Source organism: Delphinapterus leucas, chromosome 10 (assembly GCF_059928025.1).
Source record: "Delphinapterus leucas isolate spDelLeu-1000000601 "Yukka" chromosome 10, BTC_Dleu_Yukka2, whole genome shotgun sequence".
NCBI classification, from domain to species: domain Eukaryota; kingdom Metazoa; phylum Chordata; class Mammalia; order Artiodactyla; family Monodontidae; genus Delphinapterus; species Delphinapterus leucas.
This window is the reverse complement of record NC_143138.1, coordinates 33,306,366-33,321,186: the sequence shown is the minus strand read 5'-3', so window position 1 is coordinate 33,321,186 and position 14,821 is coordinate 33,306,366. Positions and strand designations below refer to the sequence as shown.

The following is a 14,821-nucleotide window of genomic DNA, read 5'->3' as shown; positions in this document are numbered from 1 at the left end:
TACAGTATTTATTCTCTAAAGTTACTATTTTTATAACTTTCTGCATTGGCTTTTTGCTTTGATCTCAGTCATATGCAATGATACCTTTATGAGGCTCCAATAAAGTATAATGCCAGTGGACTGTATGAACTCAATCTTCCTTATCAGGTTCAGGAATGGTCATTTTATATATTCCTTTTTAAGTGGTTTGTAGAAGTTAGAAGCTGAACTGATTGAATGCATTTTTTTGTTTTTTAGTTTAGTTTAGTTTTGTTTTGTTTTTTGCAGTACGCAGGCCTCTCACTGTTGTGGCCTCTCCCGTTGTGGAGCACAGGCTCCGGACGCGCAGGCTCAGCGGCCATGGCTCACGGGCCTAGCCGCTCCGGAGCATGTGGGATCTTCCCGGACCGGGGCACGAACCCGTGTCCCCTGCGTCGGCAGGCGGACTCCCAACCACTGCGCCACCAGGGAAGCCCTGAATGCACTTTTGAAATTAATGAAATTATTACATATTTTCACTTAAACCATTTAAAATATTTCATTTGATTCATTATGTGAATCAAATGAAAATATATGTATACGAAGCCATTCCTACATTCCAGGAATATAACCCACTTGGGTACGGTGGAACATTCACATACTCTAGTGTTGAAATCTACTCACCAGAATTTTATCTAATATTTTTACATTCCTAAGCAAGACTGGTATAGAGCCTCCCTTTGGGGACTTGCCAGATTTGCTATCAGGGTCATGTTTGCTTGAAAGTAGGATCTGGAAGTTTTCCATCTTTTTTCTAAATCCTGGAACACTTTACATAACACAGGAATCATTGGTTCTTTGAAAGGTTAAAAAAAATTTTCAAAGTCCTTTTTATATTTTAAAATATTCCACCTGGCACCTAATGTCCATGTGGACATTACAGTGTTTGTATACATGACACTGTAAGATATGGATCTCTAATGGAATGGGGAGTAGTTTTATTGTAATTTACTGCCTTTTCTTCCCCAGCTGAAAAGGGAGTAAATGTCCAAGATGACGTAGACCTAGGAAATAACCCATTTTCCCAGGCTCTGGTTCCAAGAGCCTCCTTTTTAGAGGCCCATCAAGGAAGGTATACAAGGTGGTCAGAGAATACTGAATGTTAAACCATCCAAATTTCATTGAGGCTGACCAAATTTGGCAACCACAACTTTACCACTGACATATGGAACTGAGAAACCTAAGATCTGAAAAGACAAAGGGATCACCAGTCTACCCCAGGTCACCTCTAGTTCTGTGGTAAAGGTATTCCAAATTTCTAGTCCACAGGACCATCTGTTCCAGCCATAGAACACTGCATCTCTTCCACAGCAATAAAAGCTCGTAACTCTAAGGCTTTCTCTGCTTACTGCAAGGCTCCTAGACCAAAGACCCTGCAAGCACTTCCAGGGGACCATAAATAAAAGATTTAGCATTGCTATGGGCTGAATGTTTGTCCTCACCCCCCCAAATTCATATGTTAAAGCCCTAGCCCACCAATCTGATGTTATTAGGAGGTGAGGCCTTTGGGAGTCAATTAGGTTAAAATGAGTCACAAGGGTGGAACCCCCATGATGGGATTAGTGTCCTTATAAGATGAGGAAGAGACACCAGAGCTTCCTCTCTCCACAAAGAAGAGGTCATGTGACCACACAAGATGGTGGACACCGACAAGCCAAGAGAAGAGTTCTCAGTATAAAACTTACCTTGCCAGCACCTTGATCTTGGACTTCCTAGCCTCTAGAACCATGAGAAATAAATTTCTATTGTTTAAGCCACCCAGTCTATGGTATTTTGTTATGGCAGCCCAAGCTAAGACGAGAGGGTTGTGGTAATGTCTACCCAAAGGAACGCTGAGCTGTAGCTATACAGACTGCGTAGGCTGCTGTAGAATGAGATACACCTTAGGAGAAACAAGTGGCACAGAGTCTGAACCAATTACGATTGAGCGTCTACTAGAACATGCAAGGACAGGGCCGTATGAACATATGTGACAATATAAAGGGCACTCAAAGAGTGACAATGCCCAGGAATGACGCTGTGAATAGGGCAGTAACTGCAGAGGTAAGTGTGCACAGAACAATCTGCTCTTTCTTGACGAAGACGCATTTCAGCTCATGTCCACATTCACAGAGGATCCATGAAGCGTTAGAGATCGATGAAATGGTTAGGACTGTCAGTCAAGGTGATGAGCGTTAGGGTAGTCTGGCAGGAAGACAGGGACCTCAAAACCCTCTTTGGCACTAGGATTCCATGATTCCATTCAGGATTTCACAAATGCAGGCAGTCTTTTTCTCCCCTCAACAAGGGCAGAGACGTTGTTTTCACACCAGTCATGGCCTCACACAGAAGCTTAATCCCTGGCTGGAAGGCAAAACATCTTTGTGGCAAAGCCAAGCAGGAATGTGAAGTGAAGCAGAACGAGAAACATTTTATTGCTGTTTGGGTCTTCGTTGCTGTGTGCGGGCTTTCTCTAGTTGTGGTGAGCAGGGGCTACTCTTTGTTGCGGTGCGTGGGCTTCTCATCGTGGTGGCTTCTCTTGTTGCGGAGCATGGGCTCTAGGTGCACAGGCTTCAGGAGCTGTGGCATGCGGGCTCAGTATTTGTGGCTCGCAGGCTCTAGAGCGCAGGTTCAGTAGTTGTGGCGCGCGGGCTTAGCTGCTCTGCGGCAGATGGGATCTTCCCAGACCAGGGCTCGAACCTGTGTCCCCTGCATTGGCAGGCGGATTCTTAACCACTGCACCACCAGGGAAGTCCCTGGTTTGGAGTTTTTTTTTTAATGACTTCAAAAGGCATCTTAAAAAGTCATACTCTTTTGGCAGTTCCAAGATGCAACTGCTGCTACAAGTACTAACACTTACCAGCAACTGACTGATGGACGCACTGCTTTTCTCAAAAGTACCCTTTCCCTCCTGGGGCTTTTCAGACCAAACCAAGTTTTTTGTGTGTGAGTGTGTGTGTGTGTGTCCATGCACACACAGAGACATAGCACACAACTGAAAGCCAAATGAAATTCAACAAATTTACCACTGTTAGGGTTAAATTGTGGAAAAAGAAATAACTATTGACATGCCTTTTCATTTGAACTATTTAGGTACTGCAAAATTTTCTTCCTACCGGTGGGAAATTAAACTAACAATTCTAAGTTAATGACTTGAGGGTAAACAGTTCCTTCTTTTATAAAATGAATTGGGTTTACCAAGACTTGCGTTTAAGTGAATTTCTCCTGTCCCTTTAAATCAAGTAAAGGCATGATTTCAGCGAATTCCTAGACTTCATGAGAAGCTTCAAAAGAAATACGATTTTTCGCCCTTCAGTTGCACATTAACTCCACATCTCCCCAACACCTGTTATGCATAGATGCAGGGAAGCATCCACCCTTAATGTTGTTTTCACAGGTGATATCAGAAAAATAAGAAGAGTGCAATAAATTATTCCTAAAGCTGAATGTTTTCAATGTGAAGATTTTATTCCTTAGTCTGTCTCCTTCCTACTATTTTAGGATCAAGATGGTCCTTTCTTTCTTTTTTTTTTTTTTTTTGCGGTACGCGGGCCTCTCACTGTTGTGGCCTCTCCTGTTGCGGAGCACAGGCTCCGGACGCACAGGCTCAGCGGCCATGGCTCACGGGCCCAGCCGCTCCGCGGCATGTGGGATCTTCCCAGACCGGGACACGAACCCGTGTCCCCTGCATCGGCAGGCAGACTCTCAACCACTGCGCCACCAGGGAAGCCCTGGTCCTTTCTTTTATAAGAACTGTAGTGATAGATGTTAGGTTTTTAAAAACATCCTTCCTTGGCAAAATAAAAACTTGGTAGCCCTAAGCCAATCCCCCCAACTTTGTTTTGGTAGTTTCTTGGTCCAGACAAACTACATTTGAGAACCACTTGTCTATACCACCCTCTGAACCAAGGAATTCAGGGTCAGTTGTCCAGTTATCACTAGTTCTCATCTACTTATCACAATTGTGACCAGACAGCCTTGGGGGCAACAAACAACCTACAGAAAATTTAAGTCTAATTTTAGTCAATATTCAGGGGAGGGGGGAATGAAAAATTTTATGGTTTATAAATTTGTGGTCTGTAAGTTCCTGGTCACTCTGGAACTTTATCCTCCGTCCACAGGCCCCTCGCTGCACCCTATCCACCCCTTATCCTCAAAGTTATCGCCTCCCAGTTTTGAAATCAGCTTCAGGGTGCTGCGCCCACCTTTGCTCTTCCCACCACTAATCTGGGAACCCCAAATCAAGACACTTCACCCTCCTGGGATTTTGAGAAGTCAGCCTTACAGCACCTAAGGCTTTTGAGAATGATTCACAGCGTTTTGTCAGCTAAAATCCCACTGAAATAAATGCCCAAGGCTAGCTTCTCACTACTGCAGCATCTCACCCAATCCAGGTGATTCTAAAATCCATCCACCCAGAAAAGCCCCACTGAGGCTGGCTTGGGAAGCCAAAGCTGAGGAGGGTCACTTGCCCCTCCAGAGCCTCCAAACGGATAACAATGGCAAGAAAATCAGCTAGGATAAGTCATGACAGGCTTTCAACTATTTACAAGACTTTTTCAACCAAGAATACATTAATATGTTACCGTAAAGTTAAAATTCCTTATTTTCCAGGGATTATAACTACTTTTAATTGAAAACTGTGTGCTACTTAAATTTTTCTTTATTTAGGTTTTCCCCAAAATGATTTTTTATTTATTTATTTATTTTTGGTACGCGGGCCTCTCACTGTTGTGGCCTCTCCCGTTCCGGAGCACAGGCTCCGTGCATGCAAGCTCAGCGGCCATGGCTCACGGGCCCAGCCGCTCCACGGCATGTGGGATCTTCCCGGACCGGGGCACGAACCCGTGTCCCCTGCATCGGCAGGCGGACTCTCAACCACTGCGCCACCAGGGAAGCCCCCAAAATGAATTTTTTTAAAAAAACCATTCCAGTTAAAAAAAAAAATCCATAAACACTAAATATTTTAATATCTTTATTTACCTTGTCTCTAGCTGAGCTAACCAGTGACCTATATTTGTTGTGAAGAGTTAATTTCCTAGAATAAACATGCACATAAACATACAAATGTGACAATATTTTGAGTTCTATGAAGCTAATAAAGGTAACATTTGTTGGGCCAGCCACTGGGCCCTTTACTTGGATTACCCCAGTTAGTCCTTACAACAGACCTATAAAGCAGGTATTATTCCTATTCCCATTTTATAGATGAGGTTATAAATGAGGAACTTCATTTCTGTAATTTAATCTTCAATAACCCAGAATTTGAGTTCAGTGTTTACTCTGGCTATAGAAAGGTTGAATAAGCATATTAGAAATAAAACAGCATTGCAGAAGGCATAGTTAACCTCCCAGAAGGTCCTACATCTTAAGACATACTGAAAAACAGATGCTAATTGCAAGTCTTCCAACAGGAACTGTTTGGGAAGGTTCTGTCTGAAACTATACTATGTTAAAGCACTTTAAAATTCAGACTTTCACTAGTTAAGAGTGAGTTTTCTTTCACTGTTACCCCAACAATTAGTCCCAATTAGTAAGGTCTCTATATCTGATACAGTACGGTGGATGTCCACTGTCACTCTCCCCATGTCCATTTCCCTCCTCCTTCAACAGTACTCACAGCTCTGCTTCCCCCACCCTGGTGCTTTGAGGAAAGCTACACTGCCAGCGTAGGGATAGGCCAATCAGGAAAATCTCCCATCCCTGCCAATCAACAAGAAGGCGTTCACCTAGCCAATGTGACTGGCTAAAGAATGAGCACATGACTCAGTTCAAGCCAATGAAATGCAGGGTTGGTTTGCTGGGGAGGGGCTTCTGGGAAAGACACTTTCTCAGTCTTTTCAAGAGTTACGGCAAGGGACGTTTCTTTCTTTCTGGCCAGAGGGATGTGCAACAATAAGCCCAGGAACTTCTGTGGCCATTCTGCCTCCAGGAGAGAGGCCAGCCTGAGGATGGACTGATACCATGGAAGAGTGGCAGAGAGATGGGAAGAAACTGGACTCCTGATGACAAGTTGAGCTGTTGTCTCACATGCACCCTGTCGTCCATCCCATCCCTGCTTTTTGCTAGTACAAACCACTTAATTAATTCCCTGTGCTGTGGGAGCCCCTTTAAGTTCAGTTTTATGATATTCACAACCCCCAAGTAATCCAAACTGATAAATTGGAAATAAGCACTCATCCACAGCTTTTTCCTAGCACTTGCTCAGATTCTGCTTGGTCCTGTTTCAAGTGGTTTTGTGTTGTTTTTCTTGAGAAAATATAATGGGCTTTCAATAAACACTTTCATGAATTAATGAGTGGTCTTGGGCAAGTCACTTGATCTCCTTGGGTCTTTTCAACTATAAGAAGGATGAAGTTTGATTAGAGGGTTTCTGGTGCTCCTTCCAGCCCTCACAGCCAATGGTTCTATGGAGCTGACCCAATATTGCAAAGTTTCACACTCAAACAAACGAAAAACCCTCTTTTGGTCCTAAAGTAGAAACAACCCTTTTAATATATTCCAAGCGATCTGCATCTCTTGGTCGGTCAGATATTTTCCATTTGTGCCCTGATACCCATCCCCGATGTGTCTCCACTCAGCTTACACCCCTAGAGGTTCTGATCTCTGCACAGCTTCAATATGCTCCCTGCCTCCTGGCTTCTGGCTGAGTATGCCTAATGGGAGGCACCATCAGGAGACGGGAGAACTGACAGGGAGTTCAACGAGGATATCCATTTTCTTGGCTCTTTCCCGGCCATGTTGCTGTAGGTTGACTGCCTCCTACCAGAGATTGCCTTTCTGTACAGCTTCTGATAAACAATCCCTCCCTCTTCTTTTCAGGCCCAGGTATGGGAACAGCTTCCTGACATTGCTAACCCTGGGATGCTTCAACATCCCGTGCTGGTTTCTCTTAACCCTGCTGATGCCACTATGAGCAGTTCCTTCAGTAGAGACTCTTGGACTACTCCATTTGAGTGAACCATCTGTTTCCTACTGGAACCCCAAGACACAGTGGCTTAAAAATTAAATCAAAATCAGGCACAGTAAAAAAGAAACAGAAGCAATCAACTGTGAGTCTCACAGAAGAAACAGGAAAAGTGTGGAACTTGCCAAGAAAAAAACCTGCACACACCGAAAGAACCAAATTAGACACCACCACCCTCCTTCCCCACCGTCACTAAGAATTTGTGGGAGTCATCTTTTGCGAGAACAGGGTTTAAAACTGAAAAACAAAAAATTCTCTTTATACACAAACCTATTGACCCTCCAGACAGCTTCTGTGTGAGATCTGGCAGAGGAATCATAGCTATGTGACCATTTTCTAGAGGGACAAACTGAGCCTGGAACGAGAACACAGGGCCAGAACTGACAAAAACATTAGAAATGCCCCAGGGCCAGTTCAAAGGCTCCTTGGTCCAGGAATCTGCCTCTGACAGGCTCTGTGAAGTTTCTCAGAGTGGCCTTCTACAGCAATTCTCCAGAGATGTTTAATTCCCACTTATAGAAGCTACCATCCATGAACATCTTTTGCATCCTTCACTACCTGCAACAACTCTGCAAAGCCAAGAGAGACGAGACAGGATGCCCTCAGCCCCATGCCAAGTGATGCTGAATTCCAATACGTGAAACCGCAAGCGCTGACCGTTTCCCAGACACCTATGGATGTCCAGGCCCAGAGCAGCCAACCTCCCCTCTGTGGGGCATTTTCCACACCACATGGATCAAAGAAACGATTTTATGACCCCTTCATCATAAAGCATTCAAACACCCAGAATGTCGGAGAAGCTACCTGTTTCACGATTAAGAGGCTTAATCTCTCAGGGTCGTCCTGCTTCCGTGTCTTCCTCTTTCAGCATCCTCCAGAGCCGGGGCCTGTAGGGGTGACCCAGAAAGCACATTCAGGATATCTGGCTTCAACATGGGGACAGATCATATATCAATCAGGGAGGGACTAGACAGGCAGCCAAGGATGGAGCCCTGAAGAACCCAGCAGTGGATGGACCTGCCTGGGAGGAGGGCCCTGAAAGGTCCCTGAGGGTGGAGAGGACTTAGGAGAGAAAGACACTCAATTCCAGTCTTCTAGTCACTCAGGCCCCAAACCAGGAGTCATTGTGACTCCCCTGTTTCCTTCGCACCCCACGTCCAATCCACCAGCGAATGATGCCAGCTTTACCTGCAAAATGTATCCACCTCCACTGCTACCACTTTGGTCCAAGCAGCTTCTCTCATTAGAATACTGCAATAACCTCCTAGCTGGTCCCCCTACTTTTATCCTTGCCTGTCTATAATCCATGTATCATGCAGGTTGAACTGTGTTATGGGTCAAACTGTGTCTCCCCGCAGTTCCTATGTTGAAGTCCTAACCCCAGGACCTCAGAATATGAACTTATTTGGAAATAGGTTTGAAGCTGAGGTAACTAACTATTAAGATGAGCTCACACATCATACATTGAGTAGGATGGGTCCCTAATCCAATATGACTGGTGTTCTTATAAAAAGGGGAAATTTGGACACAGACATCTACACAGGGAGAGCACCATGTGAAGACTGGACTCACGCTGCCCCAAGCAAAGAAACTACCAGAGCTAAGAGAGAGCTCTGGAACAGATCCTTCCCTAGCACCTTCAGAGGGATCATGGCCCTGCAGACACCTTGGTCTTGGACTTTTGGCCTCCAGAACTGTGAGATGGTAAATTTTTATTGTTTAAGCCACCATGCTCCCCACACCAGCCTAAAAATCACTCTTCTGCTCAAAACATTCCTATAGCATCTTACATCTCTCAGAGTAAAAGACAAAGTCCTTGAAATGTCCTACATGGCTCCATGACCTGCCCCAGCCTCTTCTCTGACCTCTTCTCCTACTCTGTCCTTCTTCAATTTCCTACAGCCACAATGGCTTCCTCAAGCATCCCAAGCAGGCTCCTGCCTCAGGGCCTTTGCACGTGCTCTTCCCTCTGCCTGGAACACTGTTCCACTAGGCTTCCTTCACTTCCTTCAGGTTTCTGCGATAATATCACCTTCTCAGTGAGACCCTCCTGACAACCCCAGCAGCCTTCCCTATTGTATTTTTCTTTGTAGTGCTCATCACCACCTGACATTTGTTTATATTTTTATCCCTCTTTCCTCACACTAGACTAGGAACTCCCTGAAAGCAGGGACATGGAATTATGGTATGCCCCAGAGCCCAGCACATAGTAGGTGCTTACGTAATAGTGGCTGAGAGATTTATTTGCGGACTGAAAGAAGCCAAGAGAAAAAGTTGCAAGAAGGAGGAAGTTGTCAACGGTGTCAAAAGTAGCAAAGGGTCCAGAAAGATAAGGACCGAAGTGTCCGTTGGGTGTGGTAATATGGAGGCCACAGGTGACCTGAGAGGGGACAGCTCACGTGGAAGCAGGAGCCCCTCACAGCAAACCCACCAGGTCCCTCCCCTGTGCCAGTCACACCTCCCACGGGCAGAAGCCAACCTGAGCGGGCTGTCTCAGCGAAGGAGCAAAACCCGAGGGCAGATTCTTTCCAGGCGTCTCGCGAGGGAAGGAGAAGAGGGAATGAGAAAAAGGGGGGGTGAAGGTTTGAGGAAAGACTACAGCAGAATGACTGGAGCGGGTGACGTCCCAGAAGCTGCAAGGGCACCCGGGTGCAGGAGGAAGGTTCCATCTGGCCAGGAAGAGGAGGAGGGGTGTGTCCTCCTCTGAGTGGAAGGAAACCATGCTGGGATGAGCCCAGATGGGGATAACTGCACGAGGCGGGGAGGCGAGAACCTGAGTGAGCTCACTGCTGAGCGAGGGGACCTTGTCAGTAACCAGTGAAGGCAGGAGGTCTCCTGAGTGACGAAGGGAAGACAGGGAGGGGGGCTGGATGAAGTGGGGACCGTGGGAAACATCCTGCAGGGTCAGCCCTGAAACCGAGTACCTCCTCGAATTCTGTGCCCCACGTACCTCCTCGCCTTGTGAAGTGCCAACCCTGACGGGAGAGAGAGCCAGCCGCTGGCCAGCATCACTGAGGGCTCAGCTGAAACAAGAGGCCGTGGGCTCAGACACACACAATTCACGTGGCTATGCGTTTCTGGGACAGGACCTTGGCAGCGTGGATTTAGGAGAAGGGTCTTCCTCCAACTGAAGAATTCCAAGACCCCAAACAGCTCCATCCCTTTTTGTCAGGGCTGCATCACTCACCCAGGCCCCCAGATTCAGCCCTTTGAGCCCCTCTGGGTCCTCACTCTCCACTCCCGATTCCTCCCAGTCAGTCACAAATCCTGCCTATTACACTTGTGTGCTGGGTGCGACCCAAGCTAAAACCCTCACACACCAGTCCTGTGAGGTGTTCTGAGTGTCTATTTACAGTTGATAAAACTGAGTTTTGATGAAGTCACCTGCTCAAGGTCACACAGGTAGCAAGTGGCAGAGCTGGGGTTTGAAATCTTCCATCTCTCTTTCCTCTTGTCCATATTCATGCCACCACCCTGGTCCAAGGCCTCAACGTTTCATTCCTAAAATTCAATGTGATAAATGTCTTCTAACTCACCTCCCAGCATTCCCCTGTTACAGGGCACACATCCGAATGAAGCTTCTTACAACACCGTTTTGTTTTCCTGTTCCAATAAAACTTTATTTACAAAAATAGGCACCAGGCCATAGTTGGCCTGTAAGTCACAGTTTTCCAACCACTGATTTATAGTCTTCATGGAATTACGAAAAGTTTTGTCCATTATTTGTTCAAATATTTTTCCCTCTCCCCTTTCTCTCTCACTGGGATTTCAATCACACATACGTTAGACCACTTAATGTTGTCCCACAAGTTGTCAACGCTATGTTTTTGTTTTAAATATCTCTGTGCTTCTTTTCGGATAGTTTCTGTTGCTATGTCTTCAAGTTGGCATCTAATCTGCTTTAATCTCATGCAGTGTGTTTTTTATTTCGAATCTTTCAGCTCTAAAAGTTCCATTGGAATCTTCTACTTCTCTTCTCTTTTACGATCTCCTCTCCTTGTTGAACATGTGGAGTGTATTTATAACAGTTCACAGCACTGTTTTTACCTATCCCCGTCCCACGCAATTGGAAGGGCTCCTTCTTCAATCTTGCTTCCCACACGCACACTCCACTGTACCCCATCCAGAATGCTCCTCCCCTTTCCATGCACCCCTCAAGGCCCAATGACAGGACATTCCTCCCCACCCCATCCCCATAGCTCCACCCCTCTGAGCGCCCTGCTCGCGCCCCAGCTTGCTGAGCAATCCCTGCTCTTCTGAGCTCACTGCACTTAGCTTCTCTTGGCAAGTGTTCCATTTGCTAAGTTTCCGTGTAGATGGCACACCCCTTGAAGGTAATTAATATATGCATTGAATGCTTGGAATTGCCCACCGCTCAACACAGAGTCTACAATGGTAAATGTTACTTGATCTACAAAACAATTCTGATGAAACACAGATGATATACTTCTAGAAGTTTTTCAGAAAATACAAAAGAACTGGGATGGTAACTGGAAGGGACACAGGGCCTTCTTGAAGTTTTGGAAGTGTAACTATTCTTCCTTTGCAGGAGCACCCAGAGTCTGACACCCTATAACAGCCACCGTAATAAGAGGGAGGGTGGCTGGATGTAGCTCTCCCTTCCTTCCTGCTCCTACATACTCAAGGTCTTGGGATCCCTCCTTAGGTACAGGCTTTCACACACAGAGATATCCTATCTTCCTCCCTCTTCAAAGGAAGAGCTTAAAATGTGAGCAGTCCAAATCTGGCTGAGTGGAGCTCATGGTGACTAGCAGAACGGCAGAAGGAAGAGAAAGGATACTCCATTTCTGGGAAGCTGGGAGTTGGCTCTAACCAACTTTGACTGTCAGCCAGGGACCATACAATTCCGGGATTCTTGGGGTCACAGAAGGAGGATGGTTGAGAATGGTGAAAGTCAACAAGGCACTCAAGGGTCATCAAATCACACCCCATGCAGACAGAATGGGCAGCACCTGAATAACAAGGGTCTGGGAGGAATCTATGGAGGGGAAGGTGATGCTGCCCACCAGATGCCCAATAGGAAATCAAGATCTCCCCAAACCAGTGGAACCAAAGGCACAGTGTGGTCCTCGTGACACAGTGGAAAAACCAAGACCTCTGGAGTCAAGCCTGGGATCATATCCTGACCTCATCACCCAGTGGCTGTCCAAACTTAGGCCGGTCACTTCCCCTCTCTGAGCCTGGCTCCGCGTGAGCTAATGCGAGGCCTAAATAAAACAAGAAATGTAGGAAAACATCCAGCACGGTGTCTGGCCTTACATAAGGGGCCCAGTAAGTGTGGCTCCCCTCCCTCCTTCAGATCTCACGACTCTCAACCCTCCTTAAGAGGAACAAGTGCAGAAGCTACAGAGCATTTCCCAGGGGGAAGGTCTGCAAAGAAGGATGGCCAAAGTCAGCTAAAGGGAGGAGGACAAAAGGGCCACCCCATGGCCACAAAGAGAGAAGCATTGGACCTCTGTAAATGCCAGGGTTTCAAAACACACAAAGCTTCAAGTCTCAGACCAGACCCAAACAGGAAGTTTGTGACAAACTTAGAAAACATGCAGGCACAACTGCAGGAGGCTGACAGCACTCAGAAAAGATGAAAATGAGCACTCCTGGGGGTGTGAGGCAGCGTGGAATAAAAGGAGTGTGTGCTTGGCCGACATTCCAAACACATACAGCTCCTCCCGGTGTCAGGAGCACCTGCCCTGTGCTCCTCTCCTCACCCCACGCACGTGGGCCAATCCCATGTGGCTGCCCTGGTTTTCTGGTTTCCACATGGAGCCTGTCAACACCTCCCCACTCTCTGTCCCTCCCCTCCCTCCCCAGGCATCAAGGGCAGCAGACATTTTGAACAGCTCTCAGGGGCCTGGGGGACTCAGGTGTGTGAGATCATTTTTCAGCTGGGAGAACTTAGCACAGAAAGAGGCAGTGATGTGCGGAGATCCCACAGGGCTCTCGACCAATGTCTTGTTGATCCCAGTGTATGTTTCACGAGGCCCCCTGGTGCTCCACAATGGGGTCTCCAGGCTGCCATGTTTTCTCCTCTGAAATCCTGCCTGGGACTAACATTTTCATTTCTACTGTTCACACTGGTATGGGGCACCATAACCTCAGTTCACTTACTTGTGATGGCAGGGAAATACAGACATGCCTAACCTCCATGATTTGTGTCCCCAACTGGAGTGAAAACTAGAAGGTTCCTTCCCCTTTTTTCTTAATCTCCTAGCACGTGTGGACTGAGCCTTGATACCAGGCTGTAATGTTTGGTGGGTGTGCTCCAGAAAATACTTGGTAAATTAATAAACAATATCAATGCCATTTCTACTACCCTACCCCCCACCAGACCGTGTCCCACTGGTCCTGAACCACCCTCCGCAGGCGGGTCCCTGGTTCCACCCCTCCCAGGTGAACCACCCAACTGTGAACTCAGTCCCCTGATTATCAGCCTCAGCGCCCGCCCCTCCTCGGCACCTCCGGCAGTGGTTTCCCCACCTCCCCAAGTTAGGTTCCTTTTTAAAAAAATGACTCATTTAGGAAGAGACAAAACCCAAAACTTCAATGGTGAAGATAAAACAGCACTGAGTCTCTTTAAACACCTCCTACTCCATGTAGAATTTAGATCCGATAAAGACTCCCTAAACTGGACCGCCTAATTTGGAACTTTACAGTATACCCAATTCTTCTAGCAAAAAACATTTCCAGTAACGTCTTCTCTCTGAACTTTTCAGGGTCTTCCTTAAGAATGCAGGTGGCCTCAGGCCTGCAGTCAGTACCTTTTTTAAAATGTGGGAATGAGAAATTAAAGTCCACACTTGCAAGTCCTGGGTCAAAAATTAATTATTTCATGTTTTACTACATTTATGATTCTGACTTACTGGACAAAGGACATTGACATTATACCACTGGCCTAATGAGAATTACGAGGAGTTTTTTTTGTTTTTGTTTTTTTGTAAAAAGTAAAATTTCTTCATATGTAAGAAGTTTACAACATTTTGTGCACGGTATTTGAAAGGAACAAAACTGTATGATATGATACATAGAATCATAACATTTTAGGGCTCAAACGTACAATTAGGATGATCCTAATCCAGGGGTTCTCAACGTTGGCTGCATTAAAAAATTCCCAGGCTCCACCCCCAGAGATTTGGATACATTTGGACTGTAGTGGGGTTCTGACATTGGCTTCTTTCTTTTTTTTTTTAAATAAGTTTCCTGGTGATTTTAATGTGCATCCAGGGTTGAGGACCACTGATCTACTGCAGATAAGAAAACGGGGCGGTCTAAAGAAATTAAGGTGCAGCCCAAGACCACACAGCCAGACACAAAACCAGAACCAAACGTGACATTTACAACTCGCCATCCAGATCAACAGTCTCGTTCAGATTTTCAATATTCACTGAATTGTTAAAACCTTTTTTTTTTTTTTTTTTTTTTGCAGTACGCAGGCCTCACTGTTGTGGCCTCTCCCGTTGCGGCGCACGGGCTCCGGATGCGCAGGCTCAGCGGCTATAGCTCACGGGTCCAGCAGCTCCGCGGCATGTGGGATCTTCCCGGACCGGGGCACGAACCCACGTACCCTGCATCGGCAGGCGGACTCTCAACCACTGCGCCACCAGGGAAGCCCTTTTTTTTTTTTTAACTTGGAGGACCAACACAGAGTTGCCGACTTTTTGTTGTGTCGAGCAAGGGTATTTTTATAAATATCTATCAATTACTGTCACTGCTTCCTGTCAAGTCTCATGTTAATGTGCACACCTGCCACCCTCTCCACCCCAACCCTGCCTAGGAGGTAAGATTGGACCATATCTGGCCCCTGCCCACAGTCTCACTCACCTCTACTCACCCTGCCCC

At 46.4% G+C, this 14,821-nt stretch overlaps 1 protein-coding gene across 20 annotated transcripts in view; it reads right to left on the bottom strand.

Annotated features, from left to right (window-relative positions):
* Positions 1-14,821, bottom strand: part of TRERF1 (transcriptional regulating factor 1) — a 230,156-nt gene that overhangs the window by 113,175 nt on the left and 102,160 nt on the right. For 18 of the 20 annotated variants that reach the window (XM_089918716.1, XM_089918731.1, XM_089918732.1 and 15 more), the window contains one exon: positions 7,769-7,851. The exons of the other annotated variants lie outside the window; for them this stretch is intronic. The gene's annotated coding sequence lies outside the window, so the exon portion shown is untranslated. The remainder of the gene's footprint in view (positions 1-7,768; positions 7,852-14,821) is intronic. 20 annotated transcript variants of the gene reach the window in all.